This window comes from Falco peregrinus, chromosome 2 (genome assembly GCF_023634155.1).
Source record: "Falco peregrinus isolate bFalPer1 chromosome 2, bFalPer1.pri, whole genome shotgun sequence".
NCBI classification, from domain to species: Eukaryota; Metazoa; Chordata; class Aves; order Falconiformes; family Falconidae; genus Falco; species Falco peregrinus.
This window is the reverse complement of record NC_073722.1, coordinates 2,596,756-2,619,554: the sequence shown is the minus strand read 5'-3', so window position 1 is coordinate 2,619,554 and position 22,799 is coordinate 2,596,756. Positions and strand designations below refer to the sequence as shown.

Sequence of the window (22,799 nt, the reverse complement as noted above, 5' to 3'; positions counted from 1 at the left end):
ACAAACTTGAACTTTCAGCTCATGAAAAAGTAAAATGTATGTCTTGTCAATGCAATTTGATTTTATTCTTATGATCTGCATGTAAACAGAAAACAGTAGGTCAGCTACTACTATTACCATGCTCTATTTTTTGTATACTAAAATATCCTGTCTGGTGATTCATTTTTAAAGCCTTGATTCCACACATACTGTTGGGGTTTTTGATGGATCCGAGTCCTTATGATGTCATGAAAATATGACTGTATTATATGAGCACATTTTGGAACAGTTATATAATATATTTATGTATAAAATTTGTATAAATACATCAAGAAAGAATCACTATAAGTGGCTGATAACCAAATTTTGCAAGGGTTACAACCATGGAGAGTGGGTTTTAAGATTTGTTCTGCTACCATTGTGTACAGGCAGTTCTGAGTGTGGATGAGATTGTGTTTGACTTATTTTGACAAAATTTAGGAAGAAAAAAAAGTGTGAAATCTCTCAAATACATTAAAAAAGTAGAAATACATTGTGTGTAACTTAATTATATACAGTCTTTCCAATCTCCTACTTTGACAAGTTGCATCTATAGGTCACCAGATTAATAATTAATGCTGACAATTTAATAGACAATAACACTTGTTATCATAAAAAACAAATCTTGAAGGGAAAGAAATGATTGAAAATTCCAAATTTCTGAGCAAGTGGTGTTTAATTACAAATAATAAGCCACCGAAGTAATGGCTGCCAGTACCATCTAACCACCTCCTTATTCCTTAGCATTCTAATGCTATTACCCTTCAGTTTACTGACAATTCCAAATCATTGATTTGGACAAAAACCCTTATCCTGTTCCCAAGAGGTCTAATAGGACCTAAAGCATGTGGTATTTTTGGTTTGACTAATATAATATAGATAATAATGTATACACTATAAAGTAAATGGCACTACAGCAGTATTTATTCTTTAATAAAATGCAAATGCTTTATCCATCTATATTAAATTCAACCATTTTTATAGTCAGTTTTAGATTTTGCAGCTCAGTGGTACTTTCTGAATGGTTATATTCTTGCCTGAAAAGACCATGAAAATGAACCATAGAAAATGGGTCTGGAGGAAATCTTAGTAATTAATTTGGTCCATTATCCAGCCCAGACAATCATCAGGCAGAAGAGAAAGCTATGTAGTATATCCCAGTAGGCCAGCACTACCAGAAAAATTTTGCAGTGCCAATTATAGTGATTTTTTTATATTCAAATAAATTTGATAACTGTCCGCAGATTCTGCAGTCATTTGAAGTTTTCTGTTACAACTTGAAATATGTAACATTTACAGGCATTTTAATAACTTAATGCTTGAGAAATTTAAAAACTTCAAAACATCACAAATTTGAAGTGTAGGAGAAAGAGGAGAAAAGGAATTGTTTTGAAGAACTAAGAAACAACTGTCTATAAACAGTTAATTTTGACAAGGACTTCACCAAGACCAGTTTTTCAAGTGCAATGATCAAGGGAAAACAGTAAGAGTGCCTTAGGTCTGACTCTTAAAACACACAATTGTAAACTAACAGAATTTACAAAAACTGTATGGGTGCACTAAGCCAAGCGTAGTGAGAAGCTGTAGCAATATCTCTCATGATGAGCCAATGTGTGATACATGTTGTATAGCTCTGTTAATTGATTATTGTTCAAGATAACAGTGTCTTACTGAATTCTAAGAAACAGTATTATACATACTATGTTATGTAAACAGGTACATATGAATCAGTGTGATTTGCACTTTCAAGTGAACAGGTCCCAATGAAATCAGAGTTAGATTTTAATTAGATGTGTTAAAAAATGCAGTAAAATACAAAAAAAAACCAAAATAAATACAAGAAAAAAATCTGATTCCACCACTTACGGCGTAATTAGCTGGAGATATAATGTTATTTTTTGTTCATGCCCTATTTACATTCTAAATGAAAAACAAATGAAACAGTACCTACATGTACACATGTGCATATACATACTGTCATGCCTCAATGTCGCTACACATATGTGTTCATCCTTACATCACCAGAAAGTAATATGAAAGTAATAATTATCCTCCTAGTGAAACATACAGGACTATGCAAGAGGAGAACCTACTTTGTTTATTAAATGGCTTAGCATTAACACAGGATGAGAGCTCCTATCTTGCTGCTAACAACTGGAAAAACTGCTCGAGAAGTGGTAGTGTCAGATGTCAAAGTAGTTTATACAAAACAGTTATAATACAAAGTGAAATCAGAAATATTGATAAGTTTCCATGTCCCTACAGGATTGTGGAACTTAAGCTAAGTCTTTCATTAAAATGATAGGCACATATGGAGAACAGAAAATCAAAACAAAAACCAACCAATTTTTTCTTTAATGTGAGTTTCTGAATAATGAACTTTCAAAAATTTTATTTTTATCTTCAAGATATCAAATCAATTATGGAAGCTTGTGGGGTTGAATTATTCCTGGTTTTGTCTGTTGCAGTAACAGTAATACAACTCACTACCTCAATATTTTCTTGCATGATTGTGTTATTTCCTACTCATAAAACGAATCTCACCACAGAGAAAGTGATTTTAAATCTATATGGACACACATACATGCATATATACAGTATGAAATTAATATTATTAGTGTTTAACCTATACCATGTTATAAAACACAGCGTTCTCAACTTTAACATCCACAAAATTCCATTGTCCTAACAGCTTTTGTATTTTTGTTTACTTTATAAACTTCAAATTATTCCTTATCATGATCTTACCTCTTATGTTTCCAACTCTGTTAAGAAATAAGTTTGCTCTTAAAATCATTTATGAATAGGTTAGTCATATTAACTGCTTTTCCCTTTCTCTCTTGCAGATCTTTTATGGTGTAAAGTCTTTACTGAAACCCAGGTGATAGATATCATTAGAGCTGTCATACATTTTTATTATACTGACTTCTTCTTTAGAATCTTCATATAGCAGACTGTAGATAGTAGCAATTTCTGACAGATACCTTTACCAACCATTTAATCCAAGATTTTGTTGGCCGTAAGGCAGAAATCTCCATTTTCTACTAGCTTTCCTATAAGCAAATATATATTTAGAAGGAACAGAACGTTTAGGAAAGGAAGTTCCAGGAATGAACTTGTGAAACTGAAATAGTAATAATGCTTATAACCTGTCTGTAAGGAAACAGGACAAGAGACTAAGGAACCTTTGCCACAACTAGAAATATTCAGCTCTGGTTTTTAGTCAGTAGGTCTGAGCAGCCTGTTCAAATATTTATATATTATCCGCTTAGCAATAAAAATGACACAATAGTGATCTGATAAAGATAGAGAAATGCAGTGACAGAGAGAAATTTTATCTAGGATTATTGTTATCCTTGGAAGACCATCACCACACTGTTAAATTATTTTTCAAGAACTTAAATGAATGAGGTGGAGATCAGGAAATTAGATTCTTTTGGTGTTTTTTTTTTTTTCTTTTTTTTTTTTTAGTTACTTATGATGCTGATCGTGTTTTTCATTCTGTTTTGTATTGCTTTACACAGCAGAGGGAAAAAGAACCTATCAGTTCTTCTATCCTCAATAGGACACAATCCAGAAAGAGTCAGAAATTAACCTTTCATTTTAAACTAATGGCAATCCTAGGAAAGTTATTTCAGTTTTTTGTTCCCAAGCTTTTGTCTTCACTTTCAAAAATTGGTAGATACTAACATTAGAGATATATATAACATATGGACACTAACTACTAGCAGCATCAATATTTAATTATTGATTATACTCCAGTAAAAAATTAAGCTTTAACCATAGAGTAGCAAAATACAGGATTTAGGAAAAATTTTACTACCCTCTCCAGAAAAAAAGTGCAGCCACATGGTTACTCTAGAGGAAAATGAAGAATTAAATCCTCTCAAACACAAAACAGAAGTTTTCTTCAGCCAATTACTATAGAAATAAATCTACTACAATAAAAAATAGCTAGCAGGGAGTTTATGTAAACTACTCACTCCAGAATCTTGTGCATCTAAAACTACTTTTCTTAAAATAATTTGTGCAAACTCTTTAATGTTCCAATAAGTCGAAAGAGGCTAATTCTACTCCTCTTAAAAATAAAAAGGTTATATTTTTCATTTTAATTTAAGCTAATTTTTGTCTTTCTTGTCTACCTCTCAAATTATTTTCAAAACATCTAAAAGTCTGTATTTATTCAACCTAGCTTTGTCTGGGGCAGTAGATAAGAGGGAGGAAAAGTGAGGTATTTTAGGCTACTACAGGAACATGCGGCAAGGTGAAACAGAACAAGGTCTTAAAAAGATTGGTCAGGATGAGTTTGGGACAATGCTCTGGGTGATGCTCTGTATTGAGAAAGGAATGTACTCTGAATAATTAGGAAAGGTTCCACTGATGATGTTAAAGGTACGTACTCTGAATGACAAGAATAGGTCTTTGAATAAGAAAAGGTTCCACTGATGGTGTTAAAGGAATGTACCACTGACAATGTTAAAGGAAGGTGCTCTGCATAATTAGAAAAGATAAGGTGGGCACCTGAAGGAGACAAGGAGACCAAGAGTCAGGAAATCGTTGAACAAAGAAGGTTGAAAGGTTTACTCCACCTAGATCGCACCTATTGTGAACAGAATGATTAGGTGTCAAAATCAAATGAGTATGTACATAAAGATGTCATAACATCTCAGGAAATCTGTGTAAATTACCTAACTTCTCACTGAAAACTTTGGAGCTAGTTTGTCTGATGCGAACCAGCTAGCTCCCCAACGTTGCACGAAATAAATACCTTTGATGCTTAAAGACAAAATTCGTTTCTGAGCACTTACTCTGTGCCGTTTTGGCATCAAAGGGGACTATGACAGGTTTATCACTCAGATATAATGATAAAATGCAATTGTGAAGAGAAAAAACTTTGTTAAAGTTTTGGATTTTTTTTTCCCCAGAGAAAGATGAATGAGGGTAATGAAACTCTGTTACTAATGTGTACACACCAATCTATAAAAATGGATGTATAGACAGGTAAATATAGAAGGACATAAAATAGATACATCTATATCATTAATTATATTTGAAGATATTTTTAGAAAAATAGTATTTATGTCAGTTTTGCTACTGTTGCTACCAAATTATGTATCTCATTTGGATTCACTTAAATATATACTCTCTAGTACAGTATTCTTATGCCAGTTTTTTCACCTTTTCATTTTCTAATTTCCATCCCTTTCAGGTGAAAATCATTTCAGTAAAACAGATAATTGCTTCTGCTTTGCAATGTCAAACAGTTTGCCTTAGGTTATGGCAGCCTCTAAAATTAAGATGGAAAAAATAAGTTCTCTCTCATTATCTTTCTCCCTTTCAAGCATCCTTTCATCTCATCCTCTTCGATGGTGTCCAAAGTCATACTTTCTCCATTGTTTATTCTTTTCTACTGTTTTCTTGCATTTCCTTATAATTGTAGTTCTTGCCTTCCCCACAGTCCTTCACCTTCAGCCTCAGTTTTGAATGTCAAAATTTTTACAATGGCTAAAGAGGAAACTAGAATATGTTGCAATCCAATTGCTCAGCCCACAGCATCTTCAGTAACAGTCATAAATCTTTTTGTCTTTCTATTTTCTCTCCACAAAAAGCCACTATGGCAAAAATTCTTCTACATATCAAAATGGAAAAACAAAAGACTGTTTTGGGACTACTAAAGATACATTGTACTCTTGAAATCTCCAAAAGCCTTAAGATAAAACTAACACTCATTTCCATATCCTTATTTTCCATAGTCTTCTCCTAACTTTCATCTATCGCAATGAAGTTCTAAAAGTGTGTCCCACATTAAAAAGACAAAGCACAGACTGACAAATGGGAGAGAATGGCAATTTACAGTGACTCCTGCTGCTGGGGTATCAAATCTTGAAATCATCAGTGAACAAACCAATCCCTATGAGTCTCCTTTCATTTTTACCCTAAAATTAAGCTTGTATGTTGGGACAACCAAAGAACAGTTTTCAGCTTTCTGTCCAAGGAGAACTCTCATCTAGATTGATGTGTAGGCCCCCTGCAGCCGGACAGCACTGCATGACTGGGATCTATTGCTGAATATGTATGATTTTATTTTCTTTTCAGTTTGATCTCAAAACTAAAAATTAAAACCCAGACACTATGTATGAGCAGATCCATACATAGGTCTGTATTTGTGGATTGTAATGATATGTAATAGAACCAATTAAATAAAGAAAATTTATCCAATACAACTGTTTAACAGGTTGCCTGAAGACAGGTTTCCCCTTCCCTCACCCTTTTTCCCATTTGAGCACTGTTATTCTTTATTTTGACACCACTTGTGAAGATTGAGGTTTCAGTTCAAACAGAATGCCCTTATCCAAGCAAAATTCTACACGTTTTCTGTAAAACCTGAAGAGAGGCCAGGCCTTCTGGAATGGGCTCATGAAACCTCTTTGTTTTCATGTTTGACAAATCCACAATCCCTTTGTTTGTAGCAGTTCTGTTAACCCCAAGTATTATTGTGTAAAAATATTGCCACTAGCAAAAATTACAGATTACAAAAAATAGTTTAACTATTTGATTACTTGAAGTAGGCATTAATGAAACATTATTGTATCATGGGTTTATATTTTAATTTTGTACTCTTCTGGCACATTTACACAGCAGAACTCAGCTCGTACAGCTATCATTCAATATCATTTAAATTTATTATCCAGCTCAAACAAAAAATAGCTGAATAGTTGGATGAGCATCGTAGCACTTCCTTATTACATTCTGCAAAGGGATTTCTTTAAGCAAGAGAAACAATATCCAAGAGATTTTCATTTTTTTGCAATTAATGAAGTCATACATTCAGATAAATATAACTGACAAAGACATTAGATTTGAAATTATAATTCTAACTATTTGTAGATTACCAGTCTGATTTAACCAATATAAAAAGAAATAATGCTGATGAGATCTAATGTTAAGCTTAGTTAATAATTACTCAAGTAGTCTAGTTTAACTGAGAAGTAAATCAATTTTAAAATGCAATGGCAGTGCAGTAAGTCTTAATCTAACATATACATGTATTTTCATTTTAATTTTCTTTATTATGGTTTTTCCTTGGTGATTTGACTTACATTTGAAAAAAAAAATGCATCATTCTTCAGCAGTTTACATAAATGTCATTGTATTATATTTATTATTTACACTAAGCAAAGGTAATGAGGTAATGAAACATTTATGTTTCAGTATGCTTTCTGATTAGCCAAAGTAGTTCAATGAATAATTTCAAAGTAATTTTGTCAAAGTACTACAAGCAGTTACATTATACTGTAAATTAACCTTTAGTTATTTTCCTAAAAATCAAAATATAATAAATATTTCTGCAGTCTATATTTATAGGCATGTATATACTGTGTATACCTACATATATTTAGACACTACGCATAGTCTATACAGTCTATAACTATATTTTGGTATAAAATGTATTACTTAACAGATTAATAACTTTTAAGCATTGACTCATCAAATAAATGTTGTCACCAGAAATGCCAGTAAAAGAATAATTTCTCACAATGTATACTGTGTCATATAGGAACGTACAGGATCATATAGTACCAATCTCAGAGGGACAGACAGAATTTAATTTCAGATGCAGTGATCTCTGAACCCAGTTGCTGTGTTTGGCATCATGAAAGCTCTAAATTGTTGAAAGAAAAAGGCCGTTTTCGTTCTTCTGTTTTGGGTTATAAGAATATTCATACTATTATTAACGTTTATAGTTTTTGCTATTATTATTCTTTAAATTATAGACAATTTGTATTTTATGTATTTATATTACATAAATATACACTATATTTTAAATTATTAAATTACAAATATTTAAAAATATACTATTACTAAAAATAATTTTAGGAAGTTTCTATAGAACACTTGTTGCTGATTTATGGGGTTTTTTAAGGTATAGCACATGGACCAATTCTGTTGATTTGTCATGTAAAGATAGATGTTAGATGTTTTCACTTTCTTCAACATATTTCAGAGGTCTGCTCAACCAGATAGGCAAAACAGTTTTTAAAAAATTTGTGGCATCTCACATAAGAGAGATTATAGGGCAGCTGAGAACAGAAGAGGAATAGAAGGAAACTGAGTAAATGTTGAGCCAGTAGATGCACAGGAAGCTCTTCTATCTAAATGTGACTAAGTACCTCCCGTTTATAACTCTTGTGTTGCAAAGAGGAGATAAAATTCAGCAATAGTTTTAAGCCCTGTGATCATTTAAAGAGGCTAGGTTAATAGGATCAAAATACATTTCCTGGACTTATGAACTTCTCTTTACTTCCAAAAAAAGTCCTTCTATGTGTGAAATATGTTACAATCATAGATTATGGCTTATATCATCTCATAAAATCTGTCTTTACTCTCCCCATTGAGATGATACTCACATTCTACATTATTGAACCTCAGCTGTTCTACATGAACATAGATCAAGAGCTACATGAGGAAAATCACCTGGATTTGAATTGCAACAGTGAGAACTAATAGCAAAAAATACATAGGAAAGAACTTTAGCTATTCTTTTTAAGAATTCACAGGACAGAGGGTGAGTATTCCCTAACTCAAGGCAAAGCAATAAAGAAACAAATTAGCAAGCACAGTAGCCAGGGGAACAATAAACATGTCCAGTAAGTCAGACACAATGCATATGTGACTGATAATTTAACACCATGAAAGGGGATTACAAATCTGCAGTGGTGCAATGAAACACCAAGTTCCCAAGAGATTTAGTGCAAGCAACACAAGGTAGCTTTAACAGTTGACAAGAGATAACAAAGAAAAAGCACAAATAGTGTCACAGATTTCATCATACTAGAAGACATAAGGCCATATGAAATCTAAACATGTAGATACTGCATCACTCAGCATTGGTGCGATCTCTACCCTTTCAAGCAGTAGTTTGGCTGGCAGATTGAAAATAAAATATTAAGGATAGGCTATCTCAAAAAAAGAAAAAGCTTTAAAGTAAGCTTTGACAATTTGAAAAATCAATCCATGTGTCTAGATGCATACTTTAAAGAAATATAAATCCCTAACCTAATCTATTACAAAGTAGGATAAGAAATAAATCAAGTGGGTTTTTTTTATAGTCTTCTAAACTACTTTAATGCTGATCTCAGTTGAAGAGTTGGATTATTACCAAATGTGAATTTCACATATTTTATACTTCTAGGAGTAGCATCTCAGGCTAGGACTGTGACAAACGGCCTAGAAATAAAACCATAAGATATCCTAAAAAGTATTTGCTATTGTTAACCTTGTTTCATTAATTACTTCTGCCCTTTATCCATTAAAGTTACAAATCTGAGAGACAAACAGTTTTCCATTCTGTCATGGGAAAAGAGAGGGGGGAAAAAAAAAGGAAACAGTTAAAAGTAATTTAGTAAATCGAGTAATGGCAGCACACACACAGTACTGACATTTATCACAGATAATAATGATTTGATAAATATTTACCAAATAACTTTTCATTAAAAAGTTTGGTGATGAAAGGGCACATACATATATTTTCCATCAAGAGTTCCCATAATACTGAGTTAATTTTCTTAAATGTTTCAAATTACAAATTTCTAAATTCCAAAATGTTCTCTTACCTACCTAATCTCAGTCAATGAAAAACAAACAACAAAACCGACCTCCCAGATTTTAACGCATTGGCAATAAAGCTTTGTAAGAACAAAGTTATTTAAATGGCATTATCTGCTATTTGTCTTATTCTATATTGCCATTTTTTCCCCACTGAGTGCTAATAAGTGCTTGCTGTTGAAGAGGTTTACATTCAACATCTGTCACTTGTATCCAGAAGTAGCACCTACAGGGAACTGTCAAATAGATTGTTATTCTCCTCTGTAGCACCAGCAAATCTGTCTCACATCATTTACATACAGATAGTTATAGGCATTCATCATTTCATTATGCTGACTGCTTCACTATTCTAATGTATAATGTCTCTTTAATGAGCCTCAAAAAATACAATATTCCTTGATTTATGACTGCTTAACTGAAAAATTATACAGATTGACAAAAACTCATCGTAAAGCATTTTTGTGTTCCCACTACCTTGCACTTTAAATTGAACGACTTCTGAGTTAATCTCATGATTTGTTTCTTTGACAAAAGAAATTATCAAATTTTAACACACCAGACTTCACAGTCACTGCTGTTTTAATAAATATACTTTCACTTCAATGAGAGCGCAGTACAGAATTTGACAAATTAAAATCGATCCAGTTTTGTCCAAGAAATTAATGTATTAGACAATTTGTTTCAATATTATTATGTGTCAATTACTGTACACTTCCTAACTTATCATGTTGAATACTGCTGTACCAGTCACACACAAGCAACTAATACGAGCCAATTTACATGTTCAGGTAAATTGAACTATGCTTTTTTGTATGAACTTCAATTATTGCATACATAAATGGTTACCACCGGAAAACAGCTCTGCCATTAAAAGCATGCTGAAGTATTACAAACATACCTAAAACACCAAACAGAAAGCTGAGAACAAGAGGTAACCATTTAATTCACTTGACTGTACTCTGGCATTATATGGAGCTCAGTTCCTTCAGCTACATCTCCATGTGTTTATAAATAATGTCAGCCTTCTGCAGGGGGCATCAGGTTTTGAGTATCCAAGCTGAAAGTTCTGTAAACACTGCTTATCATAGCTGTTGGAAGCAAGGAATTTCACTAAGAAAACATGCGATACTTTGTTTCTGACAAATTTTCAACCTGTATTTGAATGCTTTTAGTCTGTAAGCGTTAAGCTCTGTCTGAAGTTTCACCCACAACAAAGGTAATGTTTGAACTCACAGTATAGACAGTCAGGACATGACTCCCTCTCCTCTGCTCAGCCATGCATTTCCATGTAAGTTTTAGAAAACATAGTATCGAGACCTTTCCATCTTTTAAAATGCCACACACAGAAGGTTCAAACGTAATGAGTGCAGTTACAAACAAATGAGCGCTAATATAACCTTACACTGCCTGATATCATAAGCATCACTTCCTATCGCTAAATCATGAAGCCAGGCTAAAAAGACTATCCATTCAGTGCAATGGAAATGTAGAGATTTAAGCAACAGATGGCAAGCTACAATCCCTAGATCCCTGCAAAAAGTCAACTTCAAGCAAAAAAATCATACAAAACAACTTACAATACTACTGCATATTTAATAGCCTTTCAGTAGATGCAGATATCATTATACGACAGAAAATAAACTGCAGGAATTATGCTGTTTGATCCTGACAGTGTTACATGCTCAATACAATAAAAATTCTCGTTTCATAACTTTGGACCCATATTTTAGTTCCTTTGCACTGAATATTCCAGTTAGCATCAATGTCTGCATTGCAATTATTTCAAAGAGTCAAATTTACAAAGAATATAGGTATATTATCCCCTAATCAATACAGTATGTTTTTGTCATCTAGAAGAATTTGCAAGTCTATGCATCTCAGCCATAGAAAATGACAACCTATCAAATAAGCCATTACAACAGTCTCTCTCTTCCCCCACCCCCCAGTTAATCACAAAACCTTCATGGTGTTATTTTGTATGTAAAATCTAATAACTCTGAATCCAGAAAACTAGTATGCCGACTCAAATACTTGCTACAAATAACTGAAGACCTAAATTTATACACCTGGATGCTTTGTGAATTCAAAATAGCTCAAAATAGCCATTAACTCCCATAACAATAAGGAGGTTTATATCTCAGGTTGTAGCAGTGTGATAAAATGCAATTGAACAAATATGCAATATGTACTAATCATAACAAACTCATTGACTGTCATTCTGACTATCTCAGAATTATCTTTCTGTGTCCCTCAATATTAACTGTGAGGCACATAACCAGGAGTAACCATGGACAATAAGTGTATGCTATGTCTGTTAGTGCTGAGGTTGTAAAGCTGTGCTACCAAATAATACTAATCTAAAAGCTTGAAGATATTATGATTGGTTGTTAGTAACATAGAGAGGTGGTGATAAGAACAAAGCAAATACAGCTACACTTACAGCCCCTTCATATTGCAACTCTATTTCTTGCATTTCCTGCCTTATAAATTCATTGCTACATTTCCCATAGGGTACAGAGTTATCATCTCTGAAAACTGGATAATAGTGTCTGTGACTCTTGACTTTCCTTTTTCAACCTGAATTTCAGAAAAGACAATGTGATGGCTTTAAGCATCCTCTGACAGATATGCCTCCACTGTTCTTTCTTATGTGTGGACATAAATATATGGCAGTGATTCTCTGACAGAATACTAAATTAGCAAATTTCCTTGTAGAGTACTGAATCACCCTGGAACCCAACAAAATTTTATACCATGTGTTTCACACTGATTGAGCCTACTTACAGGAAGGCGGTGCTGGAAATGGATTCAATACTTCAATCAGTGTAGTCTGCACATCGGAAGAAAATCCAGAGACTGTTCTGTTCCTCTGATTAATTTTCTGTCTTTCTGTAGATACACCTAGGAAATGACCAGTACAGAGTAAGTACAAATACCTATAGAAAATAAACCAAATTATTAGAAATAAGTAGTAAGAATATGTTGAGAGATTATTTACTGCAAAATCTGTACCATTAGTCATCATCATGCAATCACCACATTATAGAAGACAAACACTTAAATTTTGTCTTTGTTTAATCCTGTAGTACCCAAGTGATTCCAGAGTTCTTCAGTTTCAAGGCTGGCAAGTAGAATCAAACAGCTGTTACCATTACACCTAAACAGCCATCTGGTGGCCTGAGAGAAGAAACATAACAACCACTGAGGGAACCAGTCCAGCCTTCCAAAACAGCACAACCAGGTTTCCATTCAGCATGCAGAACAACTGTACCATACAGAATACATGAAATAAAGAGATATGTTTACTTTAACAGTATAATTAATTAATAATCTTTATTTGTTCTTTCAGTAGAAATAGAAGCTGCCACTTCTATTTCTTCTCCTGGTTCCTATTTTGCATACTCTGCAGAAAGTGACTTCTGAAGTGATAGGAATAAGGCATAAAGAGGATCTTTATAAGGTTACTTATAGGAAGAAGGGTTCAACTGTATCTTGCTTCACAGTTAAAACAGTACTGACAAGTGCCAGTTTAACTTCTCTTAAGTCAAAGCTGGACTATTCTCCAGATAAAAAAAATCTACCCCAGGAGTTAACCATTTTCACTTTTCTAATACCTTTTTTCTTAACTTTTGCATCTAGGCTTTGCTGCAAATTAAACCCTGCTACTTCTTGTCATATCTAAACCAGAGACAGCAGTTTATGCTGATGTCCTTTTTCAGTTTTATATATACATATCTGTCACAGCACTCTCCAAACTATCAAGCTGCAACAAGGTCTTTTACCATCACATACCAGCATACCCTTCATGCCAGTCCCTCTGCTGCCTTCTCCTAGTCTCTCCTCATCCAGGGTTCACTCTTTCTCTTCTCTCTGCTTCTTCCTCCCCTCTCTTCCTCAGCTGCTGTCTTTTCATTGGCTGCCCAACCCCTTAACAGAACCAGCCACACCTGCACCTTATCTATATCAGCCAACCCGCTGCCTCTGAAGCCAGCCCACAGTTGTATATTATCAATGGTAATTCACCCAGCTTCATTCCACTACACCTATCCTCATTCTTCTCATTTCCTAGGTTAATTAAACCCAATTCTAAGTCTTCTTTAATCATTTCATGAACTATCAATAATTAGATACATTGTATTGTTTGTCCTTTTTGAAAATTTAAGATAACTTGATCCTACAAGTTTGGGGTTTTTTACTGGATGCTTACACATTACACTCCGCAAGACCTGTGGAGAAAGAGCTCTACTTGATCGTGGTTTAGAAGTTTCAGATATTCTACCCTTTGTTACTTTGCCACGGACTATCAACCCTGTAAACGGGTAGGTAGAAAGTAGTATGCCATGCCTCAAATTCATAAAGGGTGATAGAGGCATTACATGTTTTCAGATCTGCCAAAGGACACCTACCAGGTATTTCAACATTCCTTGAGCTCTGCTATCACCAATATGAAGAGAGGGCAAACACTTCAGTAAGAAAGCAAAAAATCCAGAACCAACTACACATATAACAGTATGGCACAGTGAATATACTGTCCCTATATTATTTCCTGAAGCATTAGAGGGGATTCCTCATCTTGTATTTGTACAGTTAATTACTCCTGCTTAGTGTCTGTACTTGTTCTTACCAAACTGTATGTCTATTATTTTCTATTGTTTCTGGAATTTATTGTGATTATTTTGAACTTGAGTTCTGCCTTCTAATATGACTGCAGCAAGAGTGCCATCTAACCTAAGACTGAAACTACCAACAAAGTTATGGAATAACCTTAGACCCAGTACAGACTCTTATGGTATTACAGTCCTCCTGCACCCCTAGTTACTAAGGAAAAGAAGGACTGTGAATAAATAAAAAACTTTTTTTCTTCCCCAAAAATGTTGTATGCTAACTTTAGACCAGTCTTATCTACACCAGAGTTCCCTAGCTTGCTTAAGAGAATGCTATGTGAGATACCAAAACTGCAGTTTAGTAAATTCAAGTTATATTGTAACTCTTCTTCCCCTTAAGGCCTGCTGCAGTATTTTTTCAAGAGATAGGGTAGGTCTGAATTGTTCTTTATGAATCTATGCTAGCTGTTCATTCTAACCATCTCTTACAGATGCTTAGAAAGGACTGTTTGATAATTTAAGACCCCTCACGGAAATTCAGTCAGGAGAACTATCTACAATTCTTTGGATATTTCTTCAGGTCTTACTGTCAGTCACTTTCTAAGCTTTTGAAATTTCATCGTTCCTAAGTTCTGAAATATATTGCTACTATGCATCACATAAATATTTGGGTTTATCTATGCATGCATATCTTCCAGTTTTACAAATCACACTGTAGTGGGTTTCCATATGGTTTTGTAGTGGGTTTCGGTAGCCGGGGGGACTCTGCAGACACCAACGTCAGTGAAGAAGGAGGGAGAGGAGGTTTCCCTGCAGATTCCCCTGCAGCCTGTGAAGACCTTTGTAAGGCAGGCTGTGCCCCTGCAGCCCAGGGAGATGTAACACTGGAGCAGATATCCACCTGCAGCCTGGAGAGGACCCCATGCCAGAGCACGTGGATGCACCTGAAGGAGGCTGTGACCCTGTGGGAAGCCTGTGCTGGAGCAGGTTTGCTGGCAGGGCTTGTGACCCCGTGGGGGACCCAGGCTGGAGCAGCCTGTGCCTGAAGGATTGCACCCTGTGGAAGGGACACAAGCTGGAGCAGTGTGTGAGGAACTGCAGCCCATGGGAGGGACTCACATTTGAGAAGTTCACAGAGAACTGTTTCCCGTGGGAGGGACCCCACGCTGGAGCAGGGTAAGAGGGGGAGGAGGAAGGAGCACCAGAAATTACATGTGGTCAACTGAGCATAATGCTCATTTCCCATTCCCCTGGGCTGCTCAGGGGGAGGACATAGAGAAAGCAGGAATTAAGCTAAACCCAGTAATAAGACAGGGGAGAGGAGGGGGAAAGTTGTTTTTCTGATTTGAATACTAATAAATTAAACTAATTTTTCCAAAGTCAAGTCTGTTTTGCCCATGACAGTAATTGCTGAGTGATCTCCCTGTCCTTATCTTGAACCATGAGCCTTTTGTTATATTTTCTCTCCCCTGTTCAGTTGAGGATGGGGTGATAGAGCGGTTTTGGTGGGCACCTGGCATTCAGCCAGGGTCAAACCACCAGACATATAGGCAGTGGTCTCTGCACAAAATCAAGACCTCAGCGAAGACAGTTCTTTGCTTCTAGTTGAGATAGATAGCCTTGCAGTTAGATAATTTGTACTGATTTTTTTTTCTATGAGAAGGCATAACTTTCTGTGTAATTAATTTGTTTTTAGTAGCTAAATCATTGCATTCTAAGGTGTTGCTCGTCCTAGATTCCAATACTGCCCCCTGAATTTTTTACTGTTTCCTGTACACTACTTACCTCGCACAAAGACAAAACCAGATGAAACCAAGACCACTCACAGCAAGTGTCTCATTTCCCCAGGTTCACCTGTGCCAGCTCCCAGGGGAGCTAACAGAAGCAGGTCTCAGTTAACCACATTTGTACATGTGTGCACAAAAATCTCCCTGACAGCCTATCCCTCACTTGATCTTCTTAACAAATTGAGCTTAATAGTGAGTGTCACATTGTTTAGTGTTCCTTTATGCTGTCACAGAAACTGGTGAAGGATGTGGACATTGATCTGGCTACCTCTCAGTAAATTATTGAACTGCATGTTCATAGAAATGAATGATTTTATATGCCTTTCTCACCTGTATTTTTTCAGCTTCTCTGGTACTCTGGCTCAGTTTCACCCTTCTTTTTCCTTCTCAACACTTGGTCCTCTCTGGTCTATCAGCTTAATTTGCTTTCTTTAATATCAGGATGGAAATTAGGGACTACAACTTTCCACAAAGCTTAATATGTGCCATATAAACCTAGTGCAGGATTATGAGCAAAAGTGTAGCACGTTGCATAAGGCAAGTTTCACACAAGAAGGTAAGCCTAACACTAATGCACCGAAGTCCATCTCCCCAACCCACACACAGCATCCTGCTTAAACAAGGCTTTGGAATAGTCATCTCTTTGGCATATAAAAACAATGACAAATATCAGCTATCCCTGGCAAGAAGACTATGTTAACATCTGCACCTCATTTTAAGTACTAGATTAAATTTTTTCATAAGATTTTCTTTGGCCTATCCATTCTTCAATATCCCACCCTTAACATATAAAATGACTCAAAGAAAAAACATTCAGCCCCGTAATTCTACTGCTTCTGTAATAATAGCATCCCAGATGAGGAATACCAATCAAAACAGTGCCAGAAATTCATCTGTTCATTCTGGTCTCCTTTTTCACTTATTTTTCTTATCTTCAAGCAGCATGTGCCTGGGCTTCTACCCTACATTCTTCACAAAGATTATAGATAAATAAAATAAATAAATTATATATTAAAAAATCTTAACACAAAAAACAACAAACAAACAAGCTGAAAACAAAATAAAGCCCCACCCTTTTCCCTTTCCAAAGCTGGGCTTTTTAAACTCTGTTATTTCTCTTCCCACGACAAAATGGTAACCTGCCTAGAAACATTTCCTAAAACCCTTTCAGCGAGAAAGCTGAAGGCTCGCCTCTCACATCAGCTTAATCTTGCTCTGCAGCCTCCCTCGGCCTGGTTCCTCTTCCTCCCGACGGTGGCAGCTGCCTCCGCATGCGCCCTCATGAACTTCTCATTCCTTATGCACAATTTATGCCTAACCACCGGCTGCCTCTCTTACAACTATGCAGCTTAAGGCTGAAAAGAAAAAGCCTTTAAAGGACAAAAAGAACAGCTCCAGGGCCTATAAAATGCTTCTGAAAACATCCCTACTTCTTCAGAGCACTCTACACCTCAGCAAGAAAATAAAATGAAGCGCACTAACAGCAGTCGATGCTCCGGGTCTCAGCGGCACCCAGTGTGCGACACCAACCTCTGCTTGGAGGGGAACCAGGGCAAGACTTTTCACAGGACTTATAGGGCCACTGCGTCCTCAGCGCTCTGCCAGCAGGCAGGTGCTGGGAGGCCGCGCTGCCCGCCTGCGGCTGCCCGCCACCCCCGCTGTTTTGGCAGGCCCCTGGCCCCACGAGAAGCGGCGGGGCTGGGGTCCTCGCTGGGGAGGCTACTGGGGGGAGGCTGCCAGTGCTGCTGCCAGACAAAGGAGGTGGCTCTGGGGAGGCTGTCACCGCTGCTCTGTGGGGCAGGCAGCCCAGCGACAAGCAACTGGCAAAAAGCTGAGGTACTCCATGCATTTTTTCCCTTTGGTTTTCACTGTAAAGGCTTCTCCTCAAGCCTCCTAGGCCCCCGAGCCTCCTAAGAGAGTCTGTGGGCATGAAGGAGAGGAAGGGGGAGTGGATCACTTAATCCACTTGCACATATCCAAGTCCATGGGCCCAGGTGGGAGACATCCCCAGAGGTGTTCATGAGGCGGGCAGAGGTACCTGAGAGGCTGCTGCCTGTCCTTTTTGAAATGTTTGTGATGACTTGGAAGGGTGTTGCTGTCACACTCCTCTTCGATACAAGTAAGAAGCAGGATCCAGGGAACTACAGGCTGGTCAGCTTTAACCCTGTCCCTGGAAAAGTTGTGGACCAGATCTTAGAAGTGGTTTCTTGCCTGAGCAGATCAAGCTTGACCAACCTCATCACTCTCTGTGGTGAGGTGACTGGCCGCTGTGGACACGGGGAAGGCAGTGGATATCGTGCATCTTCCTTGTAGCAAGGCCTCTGGCACAGTCTCCTTACCATGAAACTGGTGAGAAACAGGCTGGACAAGTGGATCAAAAGGTGGATGGAAAATTGGCTGGACCACCAAGGCTTAGAGGGCTGTGATAAGTGCTGCAAAGTCCAGCTGGCAGCCAGTTGAGTTTAATGTCTTCATCAACAACCTGGATGACAGAGAGCGCTCTCAGCAAGCCTGCAGATGACATGAAATGAAGGAGGGAGTCAATATACTGGATGGCAGGGCTGCAGGTTAGAGGAACCTGAACAGGCCAGGTAAACGGGCTGACCAGAAGCAGCTCATGGAGTGCGACAAGAGCAAGAGCCAAGGCCTTGCATCTGGGATAGAAACACCCTATGCAGCAAGGGGCAGCAGGCTGGGGGCCACCTCTCTGGCAAGCAGCTCTGCAAAGAAGGCCCTAGGGGTGCTGGTGGACAAGTTTAACCTAAACCAGTGGTTGTGCCTGTGCAGTGCAGGCCAACTGCACCCTAGTACGTATGACAGAGTATAGGCAGCACGTCCAGAAAAGTGATCCTTCCCCTTTTATTGACACTTGTAACACCGCATCTGGAGTACTATGCCCAGGTTTGGGCTCCCAAGTACATGAAGGATATCAGCACACAGAGTGATTCCAGAAAAAGGCCAACAAGAAGATCAGAGTATTGGAAAGCATGGTACACAAGGAGATGCTGAGAGAACTGGGCTTGGGGAACAGAAAGCTAAGGGGAGACTCCATTGCTATGTACAGCTACTTCATCCGAAGAGACAGAGAAGATGATGCCAGACTCCCAGCAGCAGTGCACAGTGATAGGAAAAGAGGCAGCAGACGCAAATGGGAAGAGGAGAAATTTCAATTAGATACTCCGGGAGAAGGGGTGATAACCATGATGATTTTTAAATAAGTCAACAGGCTGTCAAGAGAGGTGGTGGAACCCATTAAGGGGATGTTCAAGACTTGACAACCATCCTGATGTCATTATACCTGTTTTGAGCAGGATGTTGGACTAGATGGCCTCCAGATGTCCTTCCTGACACAAAAAATAATTCTTTGATGAAACCTAAAATTGCAGTGTGTTTACTGAGATAGTTTTTGAAAACCTGATTTTTTTAAATAAATAAATGATATAACATGATTATTTACCATGTATTTAAAATATATGGAAAGTTAAATTCCTTTTCAAAAATAGGTATTGCTATTTGAAACAGACACATAGAGGGTATAGATGAATGGTGCAAAGTATAAGAAAATGTGTCATTTAAAGTTCGAGAATGGTTGCTAAATATTGTCTAGCACAATGCTAAAAAAAAATTTGCCTAGATTTCTTAGAAATATCTGCTTTGATGGTTTCTCACATTTTTTTCAGTTATCTTCCACGCAGATAATTACAGCAACCTTCAATGCGTTCCCTTCGGTTATGGATTTATTATTTACAGTGTAAGTAACACATTTTCAAAATTTTATATAAATGAGATTGTCATATTTATTGTTGGCATAATTGTTTGCCTTTTAAAGTATGGAAGATATGATTTCAATTTCTATAAGTATAATTACAGATCTCTTGTAAAGTGTATGTTATAGAAAACACAGAGTTTGTAGAAAAATTATGTCCAACTACTATCTTAAAAATATGAAGCTTATTTCCAATAAGATCTTTGAGAAAATGACAGTGAAGAAGCATCAAATTGAAAAAAATAGTCAGCTTGAGATGAAGAGTAGTGTGTAAGCTTATTGTTTGAAAATATCAAACCACTTTATTTATGAAGAATTTAATCATAAGTCTTCACTGCTGCGTAATTAGATGTCACGCTTCCTGAAAATGTGGATTTGATAGCAAGAAGTTTTAAAAACTTGACTTTGAAATTGCCAAAAGGAAGAAAGAAATTTCACCAGGTTTTATATTTATGTTATTAATAAGTTACATGTAATCTGTGAAAGCCTACACGCCTCACACTTGGATACTATGAAAGTATTATATAGATAATTCTTTAAACAATAATTACGTTGTAAGCTGTCATGAAGCCATGAAGAGTTCACAATGCAATTCATGCTGTCTAGGAAGGGAATGAGTTAAAGCAATAGCAATTTAATCAGTACCTTATTATAAGCATGGTATCAGAAAAGAATGTGCAAAAAAGGCTTGCTACCCAACACTCCGAGAAGTTTGAACAATACTTACTTGTAAACACTTAAAGCTTACTACAACTAAAAATGTTATTCTAAATTATTTCTTCTTTTATGAAAAAAAGCAGGAAGGTTTCTAGTTATTTCATGCCCTTGTAAACTGTAGGGTTTTTAATAAAATCCAGATATATCTGCATGAACTCAGAATAGTTTATCTACTGTGAACAACGTATTTCAAGTACAGTGCTCTTGGCTGGCTTTTAGCTACTGAACGTATAAGGTGTATTAAAATGAAATTAAACTTTATTTTTTAGAAGTGAAGTTCTCGATTATTGGAAGTAGCAAAGAACACAGAAAGCAGCAACTTAAAATACACTTGAATCTAATAGCACTTCAAATTCTGAAATCAGACTTTGCTTTAATCTAACTTTAAAATTTGGTCCAATTGTACCATATGTAGTCTTTCATATTCAAGAAATTCTAAGGACCTCTGGCAGAGGGAAAAATATGCCTTAATATACAATAAAAAAGAATTACTGCAAATGTTCATACCAAAAGATTTGGTTTTTAGGTACAAATGTCTACATAAACTGGCTAAACATGTAGTTTTCACGTTTTAATGTTGCTTATATTGTGTCAACTGAATGTTATTTACACTTTCAATATACTTATTATATCTGAACTGTGCAACAACTTTAATACAGTAATACTGTGTTTCATTAACTTTTTTTTTTCCTCTAAAAATTTTTGGGTTAATAATTACAGCCAAGATACCAAACAGAAACATTTTGATCTCACTAGAGCTACAATTATTTTATCTTTATTACCCAAGTCCTTTACATACAAACAACAGCAATTGCAATTTAGTCCACAAAGTGACAGGCCACTATTTATAATTTGACAGGATGTCACTGTAGTAGATATGCTGACTATTTAATGTCTCTACAAGGTCTCTTATGGCCTTCACTAACTCATAAAATTAACTTTCATTGTCCTTTTGCATGAGTACTGATGACAAAATGTAACCCTATTACAAGAGAGAAAATGTCTAATGATAGTTTCTTTAGTAAAACATTTTTTCTTCAGTGATTTAATTTATAAAGTTTCATCTTGCATGAATTATATTCAGTGCTCCAAAGCACATAGTAACCTTTCAGTATTTCAATGGTCCTTTTTTGGTGTACTGTACAAAGACTCAGAAGTGACACATCGTCAAACTGTCAAGAATCTACTCGATGCATGTCAAAGTCTTGCTATTCAGAACTAGTGAACCTAGACACCTGAGCAGTAAAAAAGCATAGTGATTTTTTTTTTTTTTTTTCTCTGTATCTTCACTATAACGTATCCATGTATGACTACCTCAGCAAAGTAGTAATAGCTCTTGGCAAACAGCATTCATCTGGGCTGAAAAGCTGTCAGCAGCAATATGGTAGATGTCAATTAGAATAAAGTATGAGATGCAAACACATTTGCCAATTACATGCATTAGACCTCATAATGACTGATGTCACAAATGTAGTTTGGTGATAAATTATCTTAAGGACAGTAATTATATTTTCCCATCAGTTGAATGTACCCATTTTGAAGTTACAAAACGAGATGCACAGAAAAATTCTCCCTTTAGACAACTGGAAAAACAGGGGGCGGGATTGTTTGCTGTTTGTTTTTTCCACATAGATCCAGCTTTGACTTCTAAGAAAAATAAGTATTATTCAATTTATTTTTTTATCATATACTATTTGCAAAGGGAAAAAAAATGTGTGTGTCATCTCCATAAAACAAGTACACCAACAATTTTAAAAGACTGTTTTCAAGTGTGTTGAAGAGATTATGGCAACTCAGACTGGACAATAAGTATTCTAGAATAGGGATTACCAAAAGAAGTACTTGGTTCCAAATAAGGAAAACAGGGACTGGACCATTTAAGATGGGGAGGATGGCATCCAAGATAGTGTAAAAATAAATGAGAACAGTGATAGAGACAGTGACAGGTGCATACAAATCTACCTGGTAGCATATCCAGTATTGCCATTTTTTAGATCAAGATTTAGGTCAAGATGGGGAGTTGGACTCAATGATCCTTAGGGGTCCCTTCCAACTTGAGATACTCTGTGATTCTCTGATTTAAGATTTTCCCAAATGTTCATGTTCAAATGTTAATATCAAGAATTTAGTGCAAACAGAAAGATTCTATAGCTTGTGTTATCTAGATGATCAGAACTATAGTTTTTGGCCTACATGTGTATACATGTAAATTGAAAGTACCATGCAATTAAATTATAGAAGGCTGTGAAAGTCTTCTGTCATGAATATGGCATGAAGCGTGAAGTAAGGGCAAAACATATG

At 36.2% G+C, this 22,799-nt stretch overlaps 1 long non-coding RNA gene across 2 annotated transcripts in view; it reads right to left on the bottom strand.

Moving 5' to 3' along the window:
* Nucleotides 1-22,799, bottom strand: part of LOC114010315 (uncharacterized) — a 631,839-nt gene that overhangs the window by 559,153 nt on the left and 49,887 nt on the right. For both annotated transcript variants that reach the window (XR_008745520.1, XR_008745521.1), the window contains exon 2: nt 12,409-12,525. This is a non-coding gene — a long non-coding RNA (uncharacterized LOC114010315). The remainder of the gene's footprint in view (nt 1-12,408; nt 12,526-22,799) is intronic.